This window comes from Equus caballus, chromosome 23, assembly GCF_041296265.1.
Source record: "Equus caballus isolate H_3958 breed thoroughbred chromosome 23, TB-T2T, whole genome shotgun sequence".
Classification (NCBI taxonomy): Eukaryota; Metazoa; Chordata; class Mammalia; order Perissodactyla; family Equidae; genus Equus; species Equus caballus.
This window is the reverse complement of record NC_091706.1, coordinates 65,287,297-65,306,664: the sequence shown is the minus strand read 5'-3', so window position 1 is coordinate 65,306,664 and position 19,368 is coordinate 65,287,297. Positions and strand designations below refer to the sequence as shown.

Genomic DNA, 19,368 nt, shown 5'->3' with positions numbered 1-19,368 from the left:
GCAACAGGGAAACCAAAGGATCAGACAACTGGAAATGGGTGCCAGGACTCCCTGTCGCTGAGGAACAAAGGCCGGGCTTTGCTGGCAGTTTTACAGCCCGCAGTTCTAACCTATGGGCCACCAGGCAGAGAGCGCGACCCCCGTCAGAACCCAGGTGGCAGGAAGAAGCTGCTTCGTGCCAGCCTCCTTGGTAGACAGGGACACCCTGAGAAATGGTCTTGCAGGAGCTGCTCACAAGGCTCCCACCCTCTCATGTCCCAGGAGGCTCAGAGGACGTTCTGCAAGACCCCCCACCAGCTGTGCTTCAGTGGTTCCAGGGCAGGGCTGATTCCCCACAATGGACCCGTACAATGGACCGCTGAATCCAAAATCTGCACCTTGAAAGAAATAATTTTTACAAGATAATCACAAGTTTATCTAACTAAGGCGGAAACAAACATCCCTCAATGAAATTTTTTAATTAAAGAGAAACCTTGAAAACAAAATTTGAGATTTGTAATAATTTAATTTATAAATCTTGATGTAAGCACATTTAAAAATATGGATAATTTGCAGGAGGAGAATGTTAACACAATTTTCCCCAGAAGAATTACAGACTCTCAGCAGGAAAAAATAATTTAAGAACTTGAGATAATCGTCAAAGAGCTACCCCACAACCTACTCAAAAAAAGTGTGTGTGTGTGTGCATGTGCGTGTGTGCGTGTGTGTGTGTGTGAGAGACAGATCCACATCACTTCCCAGGAGTCTTCCAATATTTTGACATGTAGGCACTTATACTATTCTCATTGTGTAAAGATTTTTTTTTACAATAAGATAATACTAATAACCAAAACATGAAACATCACAAAAACAAAGGCAATATCAAATAAAACGTGAAAATAAATATGAACTTTAAATAGTAATGAGTTTTTTTAATGTAATAAATTAAATTGCCTTATTCTTGGCCCTTCATATTTCCATATAAATTTTAGAATTTCCTTGTCAATTTCCATGTGCACATGAACACACACACAAACATTTGGAATTTTATTAGAATTGAACCTGATCCGTAGATCCCTTTGGGCAGAATGGACATCTTTACGATAGTGAGTGTTTCAATCCGTTAACTTTTCCTTCCCAACATATATGGGTCATCTTTAATTTCTCTCAAAAGTGTTTTAAAATTTTCAGTGTTGAGGTTTTGCAAGTCATTTGTTAGATTTATTTCTATGTATTTGATGATTTTTGAAACCCCATGCTGAAAAAATACTTTTAAAATTTTGTTTTCAATTTGTCTGTGGCTGATATGAGACAAAATAATTTTTATATATGACTTTGTATCCAGAGATCTTGCTAAAGCCACTGTTTAATTACAATTTCTTGGAGATTCTGTTGCATTTCTATTTGAAAAAAGACAAAGCTTACACTATTATTTATCAAGACCTTTTATGAATTTAATTAAATTTTCTACAGTTAAAGTAACAACAGGTATTAGTGCAAAGATTACAAATTCACTGAAGGACAAAATAGTGTCCAGAAGCAAAGTGACACTTAAGACATTGCAATGAAGCAGAGAAGAATAGGCTTTGCAATAAATGGTGGTGGACCATCTAGATATCAGTATGGACAACAATAAATCTTGAACCTACCTCACCACAAAGAAAAGGCAATTACAGATAGATTGCAGATCTCAATGTAGAAAGCAAAAAAAAGAAGGAGAAGATTACTTTGATGGGCTTAGATTAGGTTAAGATTTCTTAATAAGGACACACAAAAATATTAACCATAAACGAAAAAATCAATAGATCATATCAAGTTCAAAGATTACATCAAAAAATCCACTTTATAAGACTGGGAAAAGTCAGGCTACAGGTGGAAGAAGATATTTGGAATGTATCTATCTGACAACGGAAAGAATATATAAACAAACCGTAAAATCAATAAGGAAATAGGCAAGAAAATGAAGAGGCACTTCCCCAAAGAAGATATCTGAAGGCCGAGAAACAAGAAAATGCACATTAGCTCACTTCTCCTCAAGAAAACGCAAATTAAAACCTCAGTGTAACACTGTAATTTAGCTAGCATCCTGGCTAAAATGGAAAGATTGACAATATGAAGTGTCCACGAGGACATGGAATAATTGAAACTCATGTACACTGACAGTGGGAGTGTAAATTAGTACAACCTCATTGGAAAACTGTCTGGTAGCCTCTACTAGAGCTCATCACATGTACACCTTATGACTCTGCGACACCACGTCCAACAGAAAGGCACACATGAGTTCAACAGAAGGTACGTAGGACGAGGATGCCCACAGCAGCGCTGTTTGTAATAGCCCCTGCACTGGAAACCACCCAAACGCCCATCAACAGTAGAATGGATAAATAAACTGGGTGTATTCACACAGTGGAATACTGTGCAACAATGAGAAGGGATGAACGACAATACACGCAACAGGATGGATGAATCTCCAAACATCACATTGAGTGAAAAGCCAGGTACACAAGTGTATGATTCTGTATGATTCCATTTGTATAAACCAGGCTACGGTATTAACCATCAGAGTAGTGTTTACCCTAAGGGAAAAATGACTTGTGAAAGGAGGTGGGGGGTATCTTATGTGCCGATAAAGTTCTGTTACTTGATCTGGGGCTGGTTGCACAGATGTGTTCTTTTTGTGAAAATTCCTTGAGCTGTGTACTTGTGACTGTGAGCCTTTTGTGCATATGTGTCATACTTCATTCAGAAATTTTTAAATTAATCAATATAAATCAATGTATTAAAGATAATACATGATAAGGAGGTGGGTTTCATGCCAGGCCAACTGACTCATCTTTTGGGAAAAAACGTAAAGATGAATTGCTATATCATGATTTATTCCAAAATAAATTCCAAGTGGATCAACAATTTAAAGGCAACAGACAAAACCATGAAGGTCCTATCAGAAAACATTGCTGGTTTTTATGTCTCAGAATGGAGAAGGTTAAAATGGAAATATTTATAACATTGAAATCATAAAAATTCAAGCATTCCTGTAACTAAAGAATTTTTACATCTAAGTCAAAAGAATAACAAAAACAAGGGAAAGAGTGCACATGAGAGCCAAAAAGGTTACTTTCTGAATTTGTAAGGAGCTCATACACATCAGTAACAAAAAGACTGACAACTCAATAGAAAAATGAGAAATAAAAATGAACAGGGACTTTATGAAAAAAACACTAGAACAGGTCCCTACTTATATAAAAGATGGCTAGGATAGAATATAATGAAACAAATGAAAAATTACAACAACACTGTGCACACACTTTTGACTTTAGCATAATAGGAAAATTTTTAAAAGTTTATGTGATTCCCCACCTACCCCAAATAATCAAAATGATCTTGGAAAAGAAGAGCAAAGTTGGGGGGCTCATAGTCTCCAGTTTCAACACAGTGATCAACACTGTACAGTACTGGTGTCAGGGTCAATATATAGATCCATGGAATAAATTGAGAGTCCAGAAATAAACTTTCCTATTTACAGTTAGTTAATTTTTGACAAGGGGTCCAAGACCACTCAAGGAGGAAAGAACAGTCTCTTCATCAGCTGGTGCTGGAAGAACTGAATATCCATATGCAAAGGAAGGAATTTGGATCTTTATTTCACACAATATACAAAAATTAACTCAAAATAAGTTAAACGAGCTAAAACCATAAAAATTTAAATGGAGACATAGCGGTAAATTATCATGACCTCGGATTTGACAATGGTGTCCTAGATATGACACCAAAAGCTCAAGCCACGAAAGAAAAAACAGATAAATTGGAGTTCATCAAAATGAAAATTGAGGGAGCATCAATGAATCCCATCAAGGGAATGAAAAGACAACCAGAAAAGGGGAGAAAATACTTTCCAAGCATATATCCAGTAAGAGTCTAGATCCAGACAATATGAAGAACTCCTAAAACTCAGCATCAAAAAACAGACTATCTAATTTAACAAATGGACAAAGGACTTGAATAGGCATTTCTCCACAGAAGATGTACAAATGGCCAACAAGCACATGGAAAGATACTCAACATATTAATCATTAGAGAAATACAGGTCTAAACTACAGTGAGAAATCACTTCACACCACTAGCATGGCCAAAATCAACAAAATGGAAAACAACAGGTGCTGAGGAGGATGTGAGGAAATTAGAACTCCTGGACATTGATGGTGGGTTGTAAGATGATGCAGTCACTGTGGAGAATATTTTGATGGTTCCTCAACAAGATAAACAGAGTTACCAGATGATCCAGCAATTCCACTCCTAGATGTGTTCCCAAAATAAGTGAAAACAAAATAATTCAAACAAAACCTGGTACACAACGGTTCGTAGCAGCACTGTTCACTATAGCCAAAAGATGGAAACAACTCAGTGCCCGTCAACTGATGAATGGATGAACACGGTGTGGTTTATCCAAACTGTGGGATATTATTAAACCCTAAAAAGAACTGAAATACTGATGTGTGCTAAAACATTCATAAACCTTGAAAAAATTGTGCTCAGTGAAGGAAGCCAGGTCTCATTTATATAAAATATCCGTAATTGGCAACTCCACAGAGACAGATGCATCTGTGGTCGCCAGGGACTGGAGGGAGGGAGGAAAAAAGAGGGACTATTAATGAGTAGGGGGTTTCCATTTGGGGTGATGAAAATGTTCTGAAACTAGAGAATGTTGATGGTTGCACAGTATCCTGAACATACTTAATGCACTGACTTTTAAACTGCCAAATGGTTAAAATGGTCAATTTTATGTAACGTGTATCTAGCACAATAAAAAATGAATGTGAGGGGCTAGGTTCTCTTAAGTGCTTTCAGCAACAGCATAATTTTACTAAAAGAAATTAGGCAATACTATCATATTTTTATGTACGCACGTACTTTCAGATAGCAATTACACAAACAAATTTATCTTAAAGATGTATTTGATGAGACACGAATTCAAGTTTTCCCATTAAATCATTAATTCAGCATTAAAAAAAATTGGGGGCCGGCCCCATGGCATAGTGGTTAAGTTTGCTGCACTTGACTTCGGCAGCCCAGCTTCAGGGTTTCAGATCCCAGGCACAGACCTGCACCACTCATCAGCCATGCTGTGGTGGCGACCCACAGATAAACTGGAGGAAGATTGGCACAGATGTTAGCTCAGGGCTAATCTTCCTCTGCAGAAAAAAAAAAAAAATGAATAGCAATTGACAATTGGGAGCTGTTTTTTAAAATCATGGCACAATTATATAATGGTTGTTGTGTATGCTATTAAAAATAATATGGTAAATCTATCTGTGCTGATATACGGAAACTTTTATAAGATGTATTATTAAAGGACAAAAGTGCAAAACATAGGGTATGGTCCCTTTGTGTAGATAAAAATCAATTTATTCCACAAAGACTTAACTGCTCACTCAGGGTACAGCAGCACTACTCCAGTCCCTGAACATTCAGTGGTAACACCGTCTACGCAGTTGCTAGTCTGGAGAGCGTAGATCTCACAGGCAGGAGCGGGGCGGAAACTGCAGCCGGCTCTCTCAACATCGTGTCAGCCCCTTGAAGGAGGCCTTCCGAGGAGAGGCTGGGACACCTGTAACCCCTTCACGGACTCCCTTGCACCTAGCTCAGCATTGCGAAAGACCCGGGATGTGGAAGTGAGTTTTAGGAGGCCAGGGCCCTGTGCCTTTGGGAGAACAGTCTGGAGGTCTCGTCACTGCTGTGGCTCCAGTGGAGAACCTTGCGTCTGGTCTCTGCCCTCATCAGCCCCAGGTGGCGGTAGCAGTGGGATTTTCACCGACAGCTCCACGCGAGGTTGACCAGGTCTCTGGGTAGACGTTTTCTGGCCACGAAACAACCAAACTGTGTTTTCTAAGCCTCTCTGAGATTCTGTAAACCAAAGCATACAAGGCAAAACAAAATCTCTTTTTTGCTTACAAATGGTAACGTGAACTTTGTTGTCCACAACTGAAACCTAACCAATACAGTAAATAAATATCTAACTAATGTATTTCAGATGGGGATTGGCACTAAGAAGAAACTAAAATGTGATATTGGAACAAAGTATGGTTGGAAAATGTAATTTGGTGGGAGGTCCAGGAGGTGAGTCAGGACCAGAATGAAAAGAAGACGGTGGGGAGACGAATGGGGGATGCAGCTTCAGGTCAAAGGAAATGCAAGCCACTAAGGTGACGCATATTCCAGCAAGGGAAAGAAGGTCAGCCTGGCTGCAGCTGGGGGTGGGGGAGGAGAAATGGTATCAGAAGAGTTCCTCCACGGGGGGGGGGAATGTATTAGGCGCTATTTACAAAGGTATGGCCCCGATTAAGGAAAACCAGAAACCAAGGTTGTGTAATGGTGGGGAACCACCCCATCCAAGGCCCCAGGGGCGAGGGCAGGGAGCAGGAGCCGGCAGAGGGGCCCTCGGTGGGCACGGACAAAGACCCTCTCCTTGCCCAGACTCCCGTAGTTGGGCCAGTTTAGCAAGAATGCTCCCACGCCTGATGGTGCCTCTTACTCACTTCCGTTTACTGAGCGCTCCCCACCTGCCCCTTGGCTGTGAATCCCGCCTCGTTCTTGCTGTAGTAGGAGTTGGGCCTGATTTCTCTGCCCTGTTGCAATACTCTTCACAATATTGCAATAGCCCTGAAAACATCCTCCTGACCATTTTTACAAGTGTCAGAATGACTCGTTCTTTAACGGCATCTCTGCTGGGAAATTTCTGGGGGAATCAATTCCCCATTTCTCCTTCCTCCTGCTCCCTGTCACCTGCCAGCCCTTCCCACTGGGAAAACACTCGTGGGAGCCAGAGTGCGAGGACCCTGGGGATGGCATGCATAGAGTCAGCTCCCAGGACACACAGCAGGATGGAGAGAAACGGCGGAGGGTGGGCATGAGGGGCCATTGGGAAAATCTCCGGTGCAATCTGCTCTTTTGCTCCTGGCCTCCTCTCTTGGTGTTGTCAGGGCACACAAGGTCCCCTGGCTTACCTGGCCACTGCAGAGGATGTTGGCCAGGACAGCCCCCTAGGTGGTTAACACCTAGAAGGTTAACCACCCTGAGGATTCTCCCGGGAGGGTAGAGGGTACGAAAGACGACAATTAATTAGTGTAAACACAGCTCCCCGTCTGACACTGGCCCCGAGGTCCAGATCCATGACCACAGTTCTCTTCTTTCATCAGTCAGTCTACACATCCCTTATTTTCTAAAGCAGAGGCTTTAAAAACCAGGAGCTAGAAAGTCCAAAAACAGGCGTAACTGCTCCACGGTGTTTGGAGTGGCTCCTGGAGGTGAGTTAGCGCACGCAGAGTGGGAAGGGGTGGCAGCTCCTGGGGCTGGCCGTGCTCTGGTTTCTGCCTTGAAATTCTACATATTAAGTATAAACCAACAATATTCCAGAAAAATATCTCTGGTTAGAGTGCATCGAGTAATATTTGCTGTACATTAAAGACCAGCACTTCACTCAGACGAAAAGCTCCAGAGATCAGATTCAGGAGGCTGTTCTGCATTCCCTCGATTTCATTAAATCTCACAAAATTTAAACAAAGGCTGCATTTGCCTCCTTGCCTCAGCAGAAGCCATCTCCTCCTCTAGGACTCTGGCCATCGAGATTTCACACACAAGACCACGATTTCTCTCAGAAAAGCGGAGCTCTGAATCTTAACAAACATTTCTAAATTAATTTAAGACTCAATATCTGTGTCGTCTAACATAAAGCATACCTTATGATCCATTCGCTTTTCTTGGAAACAACTGGTAAGCGTATTTTTGAACAAATGCTAGGTGTTATATACATCTGCTTTTCTCTATCTCAGCATCAAAACTATGATCACCGTTCTCCTGCCCCATCCTGTCTTTGCTCTTAGTTCAATGGTTGCCTTAATGTGTCTCTGTTGACACTCCGCAGACAAACACCCATTACATCAGGACATTTTCAGGAGATTTTTTTTTCTCTCCCCAGGATTATCAAAGGGAGGTGTTTTTCTCTGCCTATCCCACAAATGTTTTGGAAAGATTAAAATGTCAAAGGCCCAGGGAACAAAAGTCACTTAGAGCAAACACAGCCTGGCATAATACGTTCCATGTTGTAAGACTTACGTGTTTATTTAGAGTAAACGAAAAAGAGACAGGCTGCTAACGTTGCCTCTTTAAAGCTTTTGTGCTACTTTCAGAGACCTACAATAGTTGCAGTTGGAAGTTATTTACTGTCAAAACCTTAAATACGTATTAACATTCTCTACAAACTTTCTGATAATACAAAGCAATTTTGTTACAACTCATAGTATCAATTCAGAAAGCAACGTCGCATATTCAACACTATATGCATTTATTGTGTGTGTGTTTGAATTCTCTATTCGGTTCCCTGAATTATTTATTTATTCCAGCCTTATATTTGTAGTCTTATTTCTTTATACGTGTCATGATATGCTGTGCTATCTGCTGAGCAGGCACCCCTTATTTTTCTTTCCTCATTATTTATTTTGCTAATCTTCTATATTTTCTCCTTCATGTGAACTTTAAAAGGAGCTTGTCAAGTTCCATAAAAATGTTCTTGGAATTTTGATTAGGATTACATTCAACTTATCAGTTTGGGGAGCACTGCCAGATTCAGTGTACCCTGCAGAAATGTGATCATTTTCCTCATGTATTTATATCTTTTTTACGTCTCAGATAAGATTTTTCTGGTTTTTTTCGTATAGTTACAGATGAACCACCATCATCAAACTCCGTCGACTGCGTTGATGACCTTTTCTCCCGTGGTGTAGACCAGCTTTGGCCCTGGGAAGCAGGCCTTCCTCAGAGGCCGCAGCGCGCGCTCCCCAGCCGGACCTGGAGCTCTTCCAGGGGCGTTCTTGGATCCCCTTTACAACTTCTCTTAAGACGTTTTCCCACTTGAGCTAATTTGGGTCATATTATTTTCTGGAAAGTGTAACTAGATCTCCACATCCATTGGCCCACGTCCTTCACAATGGTCTCTGGGGGCCTGTGCCTCCCTCGGGGCCAATTCCTGCAGCCCATGCTCCGCCCAGCCGTTCTCCGGGATGCCGCCTGGCTTCTGGAGTCCCGGGACGGTACTGGGAGCTGAAAACTATTTGTTGACATTACAGAAGGAGTTGACAATGGAACATCTCAGATGGCCCCAGACGTCTTCCCTGCTGTGACAGCTCCACCTACAGTCTGTTCAGCCTCCCTGGGAGCAGAGGAACACCCCCCACCCCAACCCCGTGACCCTCCTCCTCCTGCCCTCTCTGGACTAGCTCTCGGGGACTCTGTGTAGGATCCAGGCAACGCATCTCTGTTCTTCCATCTCACTGTCTCTCTGCCAGCTGAGAAGAGGGGGCAAATTGTCCACCACCCCAAAGGCTGTCCCCACCCCATGCCCAGCACGAAGGCTCTCATCAGCCAAGAAATGTCAGAGTGTATGCAGAGGAGCAGCTGCAAGCCAAGGCAAGGGTCTGCAGGCATAACCCGCCAAGCTAATAATACAAACAACCGCAGTGGCTTCTGTTTATCACCAACAGGCAGGGCACCACTTATTTCATGCTGGTGTCACTCTTTAATTCTCACAACAACCATACAGTGTGACACTTTTCTTATCTCCATTTTACGGCTAAAGAAGCAAAAGCTCAGAGAGGTTAAACAACTTTGCTAAGGCCACACAGCTAATAAGAAGCAGCACCAGCAGTCTAACCATTGGGCAAAACTAATTTCTGACTTTTAGACTTGAAACAAAGAGCCTACAGATTAAAAAGAAAAATTTCAAGTCTATAACTTAATAAGTGTCATTTACAAAGCTTCTCGTTCCTCCATAGCAGGAAGTGAGAGAAAGTGTGAATGTTAGTTACGTCGTGAATGTCACCGGGCAGACAGCCTTGCTAGTGTTCCGTGGGTGTTTGAGAAAGCAGTTCTTTATGTCAATGCCCGGTGATAGTGAGCATACGGGGAACTGTCAGCCTATCGTTCTGCACGAAAGCAATAAATATTCAGTAGTTTTCTACAAAAAAATCTGTAGTTGGTCTATGGTTTCAAAAATCAATTTTTTTCCTAGGTAAAACAGCAAGAGATTTCCAATTATATTTTGTGAACAAGAAAGCCACTGAAACAAAGCAGATGCGGCCCACGCAGCCAATGGTTTGGTTTCAAGAAGGCAGAGAACAAGGAGAGAGAGATGAATAAGGAATAGCCCGTGTCTCTGCCACCCCTTTCCTGGGGGCCTCCCGGCTACCCCAGCCCACAACTGAGATGTCCAGATCCTCTCCACAGGGAAGTTAAGAATGCGGCTCTGGCATCTGGTTGCCTGGTTTCGAATTGGGCATGCCCTCGTGGTGCACCTCGCCTGAGTAACTTCTGCATCTTTGAAAAGCGGAAAATGATGACATCTTCCTCGCAGCATCACTGTGAGAATTCAGTGTGGTGATACCCGGGAAGCACTTAGTCTTGTGCCTAGCATACAGCCACAGCTCAAGTTATAGGAGCAATTATCTGTTTCTAATAATCACTAATCAGGTCGGGATGGAAAACAGAGGGATTCAGCTCTACAAAGACTTGGATGGAGTCTTCCAGCCCAGACAGGCATTGGGTTTCCAAGCAGATGAGGGCAGCCATAGGATGGAACCCAATTCAAATGCTCTGACATAGAAGGCGGACTGTCCCCTGATATTAGCATGCTTTGGAAAGGGGGATTCCCCCCTTACCAACGATTGTCAACCCCCAGAGCCCCAGCCTGTCATCTCTGTCCTCTCTGAGTCTCTCCCCTTGTCACCTTCATCTCTCTAGATGACTTCTCCTTCAGGAAGGACCTTGACAGCTGGCAGCTCCCAGATCCCCCATCTCAGGCTTGAAGCTTCCTCTCTCCCCAGCGCAGACGGAGAGGTCCTGGGAAGGTCACAGATGGCCTCACACGTCTCACATCCACTTCTGGGGTGAATCCCCATTCAGGAGAAGGAGAAATGGAATGAGGGAACACAGCAATACGTGGATGCCCATCAAATACATCCGATGAAAAATGCGGCTCGATTTGGCACATTAGTATGTCTGAGTCTATAGACGCCCTCGGAAAGAATTTCAATAATTATAACCATAAATTTAAAAAGCGATCTGCTGGGTCTGGAGAGACTGCCATGTTGTTTTTCTCAGAAAGTCGTTTTCTCATGAGAAGCAACGGCATATTTGAGACAGGGGAAAGAACTAACAACAAGGAATGTATGAAACGACATTGAATAAAAATAGATTTACAAGGATCACTCAAGGGAAGTGTTTTCACTGCTAGTAACTTATAAGCTGTCTGATAATTCACCTCACAGTTTTCTTGTAGAATTCTGTGTCCAGGTGAGGATTCCTCACTCCAAGATCAGCTCAGGTGAGGATCTCAGCACGTAGAAAATTGACTTCCCCTCCTGCTTGGGGACGCTGACGAGTTCTCTCCAAAAGGCCGGCACGGAATCCAAGCATGAGAGCCACGCTGGGCAAACGAGGTTTGTCTGCACGTCCGTCCCCACTGAGCCTGGCAGGGGATGGCAAGTGCCTCGGGCAGGAAGCAGCGCTCGGAGACACTAATTAACAGTGACAGCCATGACGATGGCTTTTTTCCCAAAATCTATTTGAAGACACAAAAGGGAACCCAGCCCTCGGGAGAGAAGAATGTCTGTGATGACTTTCAAGAGGTAATTCAATGAGTGTCGGGACACGTTGCTCCTTAGCATTCAGTGATTAAAAACGTCACCGATGACTCTGCATTTTCTCATTTTCACTCAGGCGACGAAATAAGCTTTCGTGCTAGAGTAATTCACTTAGAGTCAGGCAGACAGCTCAATGATGTTGGCCACCGTAGGATGCCAAAGAAGTCTGATTTTGAAGGCTTTTAACATTTTAAACCCTTTTAAGGAAGTTCAGGCCTAATGATAATGAGCCATTTTTGTGACTTTTTAAAATATACTGTATTTTGAACTTGATTAAAAAGTAACTTAATAATAGCAATTATCCTACCTAGTGTTAGATGGTGGTTGGGTAGAAACCCCTATTTCAGCTATTTTTGGAAGGAGAGGTGAGCTCGATATTCAATAATCAAATGACTCAAGATGACCGTTGGTTAGTTCATTTAATACTTAGGCTGCTCTCTTTTGTTCAAAAACTGTCACCCACTCTGAGCATCATACATTTGCCATGAGAGGAGTCTGTACATCCAGCAAGAAGCAGTGGCCAGGGCCTGCCATTGAGGACCTTGAAATGTTTCTTCCCAGTTGCATTCATCGGCACCATAACATCTTGTAACCTGCCTTCATCAACTGGGTCCTTTCTTAACGAAGATGCGGAAATACTAACAGTGCTCTTCTCTACAGGACAGAGCAACTTGTCTTATTTCCCTTAGGAGACAAAAGAAGAAAGGCATTTTTTAAAAAGCTTAAAGTTTGGGGAATGTCTCCCACGGCTGCTCTCTTCATAGCCAGATTCTAATTTCTCAGCCTTATGGGAAACCTAGATACTGGATGGAAGGTCAAAGTCTCCAGAACTTTCTGGATTCCTGATTTTGCACACTACTCACCCTCAGAGAGGTAATGTTTCCTCCTGGTGCAGATATGAGTGTGAATGCAGTAAAGTTGTATTTTCCTCCAGAGTTAATAATATGAAGGACATACTACTACACACTAATTGTAAAGACCTGCCAGTTGGTGGATTTGATGCCGCGTAAACAGCAGGTGGGATAATGAGTATTGGAGAGGAAGATGATTTTGTTGGTTTGAAGGTCAGTTTGAGAGAGTCCTCAGAGGTTGGATGCACATCACGATATTATTCACATCAAAACTTGAGAAAGAACTAAAAAGAGCGATGAGTGATAAACGGAGAGAGAGAGTCTCTGTGGAGGCCGGCCAGAGGGTGGATCTGTGATTTTATTAGATTCAAGGGTCTTGATACTTCCTGCTCTGATGGGTGGGTGCCTCCCCACAGGAAATTGGCTTTGATGCCTTTTAATTCTTAGAATGAAAAAAACATTACAGAAAAAAATTGTTTTGAAAGTTTAAGAATTTATAAGATTTTAATACCAAGAAATAATTTGATTGACTTTTTAAAAATCTGAATTAACTCCTCTCTTGAAACAGTCTGTTGTTTTGGCCTCAGTAATGGTGACAACTGGTAATCATCCAGAATATGTTTTTCCCAAGCATTTTGATATAAGAACTCCATTCTAGAATGAAAAAAAGCAATGGAAAGAATATATGGTGACCAAAAACTGCTATGATTTCAGTAAGACAGTAACTAGATGTGCTACTATTTCTGAAAAAAAAAAAAAAGAGGACATGAATGTGTGAAAAATGTTATTTATATAGTCTGCAGACAATGCTTACTGAGATTTCATGTGGATCGGTGGACATTTGATCATTTTTCTGAGGATGCCAGGGCTCTCTGGTTCATAGAGTGGGAGCCATTTCTTTTGGGTGCTTGTTCCCAACAAACACAATAAAATGTGATGGTTTCGTGAAGATACCTGGCAATTTGGCTTTCATCATATTTAAGAATAAATGATAGGTACTTGGTATTCAGGTTTATCCAGGGTAGGTTTTGCACGTTTTCCTCAATGGAAGCTGACAAAGGAAGGAGAAAATGAGGAAAAAGAAGCAGAACTCCCTTCTTGGCACGTGAGCTATCATACCACAGATCCTGTCATTCCACGCAGACGTGATAGCTGGCTGGCTGTTCGCCAGACTTGCTTCCCGTTAAGCATGCAGCTAGTTTCTATTTTCATTCTTCCTCTGCGATCGTAGGTGGCCATGTGGCTGTGTTCCAGAAAACACAACATGAGTAGAAGTGCTGTGTGCTCCTTCCAGGCCCAGTTCTTCAAGCTGTTTTCCCTTCCAGCTGGCTGGAATGGAGACATCATGGAGTGTGACCTTGAAAACCACAGACTGAAAACAGCAGAGCCAGCAGCGGAAAGAGACTGGGTCCCTGAATGACCACTTGGAGAGGACCTACCCACCAATCAAGAGCACCGACTTGGAAATTCTGTGAGTGAGAGATAGGTTTTTACTGTATTTGAAACATTCTATGTTTCGACTTTTGTTATGATTGTGACTTTATGCACTATGTGATAAATACCGAATTACTCTGAACCAGTGACGACTCCAAGTCTTTATGATTCTGTGAGGTGGACTAAGGAATGATGCTACCTTCTCCTGCCTATCTTCCGTGTAAAATTTGCACAGTCTCTAGGTACCATGAGTATATATTCTGTGTGAAGTGTAATATGCATATCTTTTACATATGTTAGCTGACGTATTTTTAAATATTTTTATTGAGGGAAAATTTATGTATAGGGAAATGGACAAGAATTAAGCATATAATTCAACGAGTTTTTATTAACTGTTTCTGCTCGTATAACCAACATCTTCATCAAAATGAGGAACATCTCCATATCCCGCAAAGTTCTCACGTGCCCCTGTCCAGTCGACCCCAAGCCAGCACTCCTCCCATAGGCAAATGCTACGGATTTCTATCACTGTAGATTCGTTTCTGCCTGCTTTTGAATTTCCCATGAATGGAATTATGCTAATATACTCTAATGCATTTTGGGTTTCTTTTGCATAGTGTGATGTTTTTGAGTTTTATCCATGTTGTGTGTATCAGTAGTTCATTCTTTTGTATAGTTATGGAGATACATTCTGAGAATGTGTCATTAAGCAATTTTGCCTTTGTTCAGACATCGTAAAGTGTACTCACACAAAGCTGGCTGGTATAGCCTGGTACACACCTAGGCTATGTGATATGGGCCCAGCGTTGTTTAAGCAGTCCGTCGTTGACCGGAAAGTCATTATGTGGCACATGACTGTATCACTGAGTGATATTCCATTATGGTGAATATATGCCACAAGAATTTAATCATCCTTCTATTGAAGGAAATATGTGTTGTTTTTAACACCTTGGAGCTATTAGAAACATGCTTGTACAAGTATTTTTTTTTTGACCATGTATTTTTATTTCTCTTGGGTTTGAGATAGAGCAAACAAAATGTTTGCTTTTCCCCAAGTCATGAAGATATACTCTTCTGTTTTCCTTAGCAAGTTTATAGATTACTTTTAAATTTAGGAATATTACAGGTCTCAAATTAATTTTTATGTATGGTATGAGATGGGATCAAAATTTATTTTATCCTAAAAATTTATGTGGTTGGTCCATGACCTTTGTTTAAAAACGTATCTTTCTCTATTGAATGTCCTTAGCATATTTGTCAAAAAATAATTGTGCACAAATGTGAGAGTCTATTTCTAGACTTTATATTTTGTGTAATTTAACGTTTTGCCTCTGCTTACCCCAGTACCAGACTATCTTGATTACTAAAACTTTATAGTTAGCCTTTAACTCAGAGAGTATAAGTCCTCCAATTTTGTGCTTATTTTTCAGAATTTCTTTGGATATTTTAGATCCTTTGCATTTCTATACACACTTTACAATCAACTTCTCAGTTTCTAGCAAAGTAAAAGCCTATTGCGATTTTAGTTGGGTTGCATAAAATCTCTACAGCTTTAGGAGATAACTGGAATGTTAACAATATTGTGTATTCTCATCCACAAACTTAGCAAATCTTTCCAGTTATTTCAATATTCTATAAATTCTCTCTGCAATGATTTTTGGTTCTTACTGTATAAGTTCTGTGTATCTTCCAGTAAATTCATTCCTATTTTATATTTTTGATATAAAATGGTAAATAAAATTTTTTATTTTATTTTCCAAATTTTTGTCACCAACATATAAAATACTCATAATTTTATATCCTGTGACCTCATATTCTATGACCTTGAAAATTTTATTTACTCACTTTCACATTTTTATAAATTTCTTAAGACAGTTTTCTTATGTACAAAATCATTCTCTGCAGGTAAAGAACATTTTATTTCTTCCTTTCTCATCTTTACACCTTTTATTATTTTTTAAGCTTATTTCATTGGCTAGGATCTCCTGTAAAATGTTCAGTAGAAGACAACAGTGGTCATCTTTGCCTTGTTTCAATCTTAAGGGAAAAGAGTTCAATTTATCAACACTAATTATCACGTAAACTGTAAGATTTTACAAATGCACCTTGACAAATGAAAGAACTCCCCTTCAATTCCTGGTTAGCTGGAATCTTTTTCTATGACTTTTCATTGAATTTCATCACATGCGTTCTCTTCATCTATCGAGATGACCATCTGTTGTTTTGCTTTATTTAGTTAATGTAACAAATTACATTATTAGTCTTTAAATTTTAAACCAAACTTAAATTCCTGGAGTAAACCCTAAACATATGTTTAATCTTAAGTAGGCATACAGATAGACAGACAGATGGATGGATGGATTTGATTTGCTAATATTTTGTTCATGAGGGATATTGTCCTGTAATTTTCTTCTTTTGAAATTTACTTTCAAGATTTGGAATTGTTTTTGGCCTCATAAAATGTTTATGTGCTACTTCTGCTATTTTCTAAATAGTTTCTCTAAGTTTAGTACTATTTCTTCCTTAAATATCAAAATTTGCTAGTAAAAACATCTAGTCTAAAGTTTACTCATGAAAACATTTTTAATTATGAAGGGCCATTTTTTTAAAAAAATAAAAGTCTATCCAATTTACCTATTCGTTTTGCATCCATTTTGGTGATTTGTGCAAGGAATTTGTTTTCATCTAAGATTTTTAACTCACTGGCTGAGATTTGATTTTATAACAATGTTCATAATAGTCCACCGTATATTTAATGTCTATAGGATCTGTTATGATGTTCCCTCTTTCACTCCTGATAGTAGTAATTTATGTTGTATTTTCAATTTCTTTGTTTTCTGCTCATATGATTATGTTTCCCTCCTTCTCTTCTCCTTTGATATAATCTCCTTTTCTTTTTCTATTGTTTCTATTGAGTTAGAAACTTAGGTTATTGATTTAACATTTTTTTGTTTTCTAATACAGGCTTTTAAAGCAATACATATCCTTTTAAGTACTGATTTAGCTACATCTCAAAATTTTTATATGTTTTCACTGTCATTCAATTCAACATATTTTCTAATTTCCACTGTAATTTCTTATTTGATTGATTGGTTCTGTATAAGTATGTAACTTAATTTCTAAATACTTGGGGCGGTTCTGTATATCTCATTGCCACTGGCTTTTAAATGTTCTGTAATATACCAATCTTGAGATTTTGTGACACTTATTTCATGGCCCAGCATATAGCCTATCTGGTGAATGTAACATGTGTTCTTGAAAAGAATGTATATTCTACTACTCTTAGTGAAACATTCCATAAATTTCAGCTAGGTCTAGTTGGTTGTGTTAGTCACATGATAAATACTTTAACTCTTTTTCATTATTTGATCCATCTATTACTGACAGAAGAGTATTGAAATCTCTTAATTATGATTATGAATTTTCTATTTCTTCTTTGGCTCTATCAATATTTTCTTCATGTATTTGGAAGTTGTACTATTATGTGCAAAAACATTTAGGATTTTTATATCTTCCTTGTGAATTGACCCCTTTCTCATAAGAAATATCCTTTTACACCTCTGGTAATGTTCCTTGTTTTGAAATTAATATCAGTAATATTAATAGGATCACAGAAGCAATTTTGTGCTTTTAACTCCAGGTTAAATTTTTTCCATCATTTTATTTTCAAACTATTTGTGTTTTTATATTTAAAGTGTGACTCTTGTACAGAGAACATATAATTGGGTCTCAAATTTTTTTAATCTAGTCTCACAATCTTGACTTCTTATTTGGAGGGATTAGCCTGAATTGTTTTCATGTAGTTATTGACATAGTTGTGATTTCATTTGATTTCTGCCCATTTGTTTGTCTTCCATTATTATTTTCACTTTTTAGCTTTCTTTTTGGTTAATATTTAATATTCCACTTATTTCTTCTTTAATTTTTAAGATGTGCTTCTTTGAATATTACATAGTTGATGCCCAAGGAGTTACTATGAATCTTTAATTTACCACAGCCTACTTTTGATTAATATTGTATCACTTAACTTAAAATATAAGAACCTTACAAAAATATAGCTTAATTTACCCCTATTCTTTGCATTATTGATGTCATATATTTTACTTCTCTAGAAGTTCTAAAACTCAAAATTCAATGCTATAGTTGCTTTAAATAAGCAGTTGATTTTAAAGAAATTGTTTAAAAGAAGAAAAAAGATAACCAGTCACATTTGCCTACATATTTACCATTTTCATGACTCTTTGCTTATTCGTATAAATAAGAGTTTTCAGTCTGGTAAAAATCCTTCCTTGGGAAGAACTTCTTCAGTATTCCATGTAGTTCATCTCTGCAGGTCACAGATTGTCTCAGCTGTTGTTTGTGTGAAAACATCTTTACTCGTCCCTCATTTTTGAAGAGTCTTTTGCAAGAAACAGAATTGGCAGCTGTTCTTTTCTCAGCACTTGAAGTTCCATTGTCTTCTGGCCTTCATTATTTCTAATAACGGGGGAGCCATCATTCTCAGCAATACTACCCAACGTGCACTGTGCATTTTCTTTTTGTGCTGCATTTAGGATTTGTTTTTTTAATCTTTATTTTTTAGCTGTTTGTGGCATGCCTAGTTGATTTTCTCTGGATATATCTTGCCTAGGGTGGCTAAAATTCTTCTATATTTAGGGTGATGGTTTTTAGCAAATGTGGGATTTTTTTAACCATTATTTCTTAAAACAATTTTTTCATCCCCATTCTCTCTTTTTCCTCTTCTATGATTTTAATTACAGGTATGTTAAATTACTTAATATTGTCTTGCAGGTCATTGAGGTTCTGTTCATGTGTTAAAAACACTTTTTTCTTTCTGTGTACTTCAATTTAGATAATTTCTGTTGGTCTGTCTTTGAGTTTATGGACCCGTTTTCCTGCAGTATGCTATCTTCTATTAAGCTTGATCAATTTTTTTTCTTTATTTAAAATATATGCTTTGAAATTCTAGCTTTTCCATTCAGTTCTTTTTAAAAGTTTCTATTTCTCTGCTGTGGATTCCCAAATGTTCATTCATTATATTCATCTATTTCTTTAAATCCTTGAACATTATTTATAATAACCATCTGAAAGTCTTTGAATACTAATTTCAATTTGTGGTTCATCACAGCATATTTTAATGTTGGCTTCCTTTCCTCTAAGTTATGGCTCACATTTTCCTGAGTTTTGCATGTACAGTCATTGTTTTTTGTGTGCAATATATTGTGATTCATACATTATAGGTAGTCTGGATTACTCCATCTCTATTTAAAGCATGTTCTGATTTATGTCTTGCTTCATGTCATTATTGTTCTACAAAATAGTTAAATTATTAGCATATTCTATAGTTCTTTTCAGGCTTCAGTTTATGATTTGTTGTGGTGGGATTCTTTTAGTTTTTTCTCCATTCCTAGGGT

General features: G+C 39.2%; 2 long non-coding RNA genes across 2 annotated transcripts in view; one reads left to right on the top strand and one right to left on the bottom strand.

Annotated features, from left to right (window-relative positions):
• Nucleotides 1–2,838: 2,838 nt before the first annotated feature.
• LOC138920443 (uncharacterized) lies at nt 2,839–7,907 on the bottom strand. The gene is made up of 2 exons (XR_011431615.1): nt 7,713–7,907; nt 2,839–5,880 (listed from the first exon to the last, which is right to left on the bottom strand). It is a non-coding gene; the product is annotated as an uncharacterized lncRNA (long non-coding RNA).
• Nucleotides 7,908–13,781: 5,874 nt separating this feature from the next.
• LOC138920372 (uncharacterized) overlaps nt 13,782–19,368 on the top strand; it is a 29,628-nt gene continuing 24,041 nt past the window's right edge. The window contains exon 1 of the long non-coding RNA XR_011431448.1: nt 13,782–13,991. This is a non-coding gene — a long non-coding RNA (uncharacterized lncRNA). The remainder of the gene's footprint in view (nt 13,992–19,368) is intronic.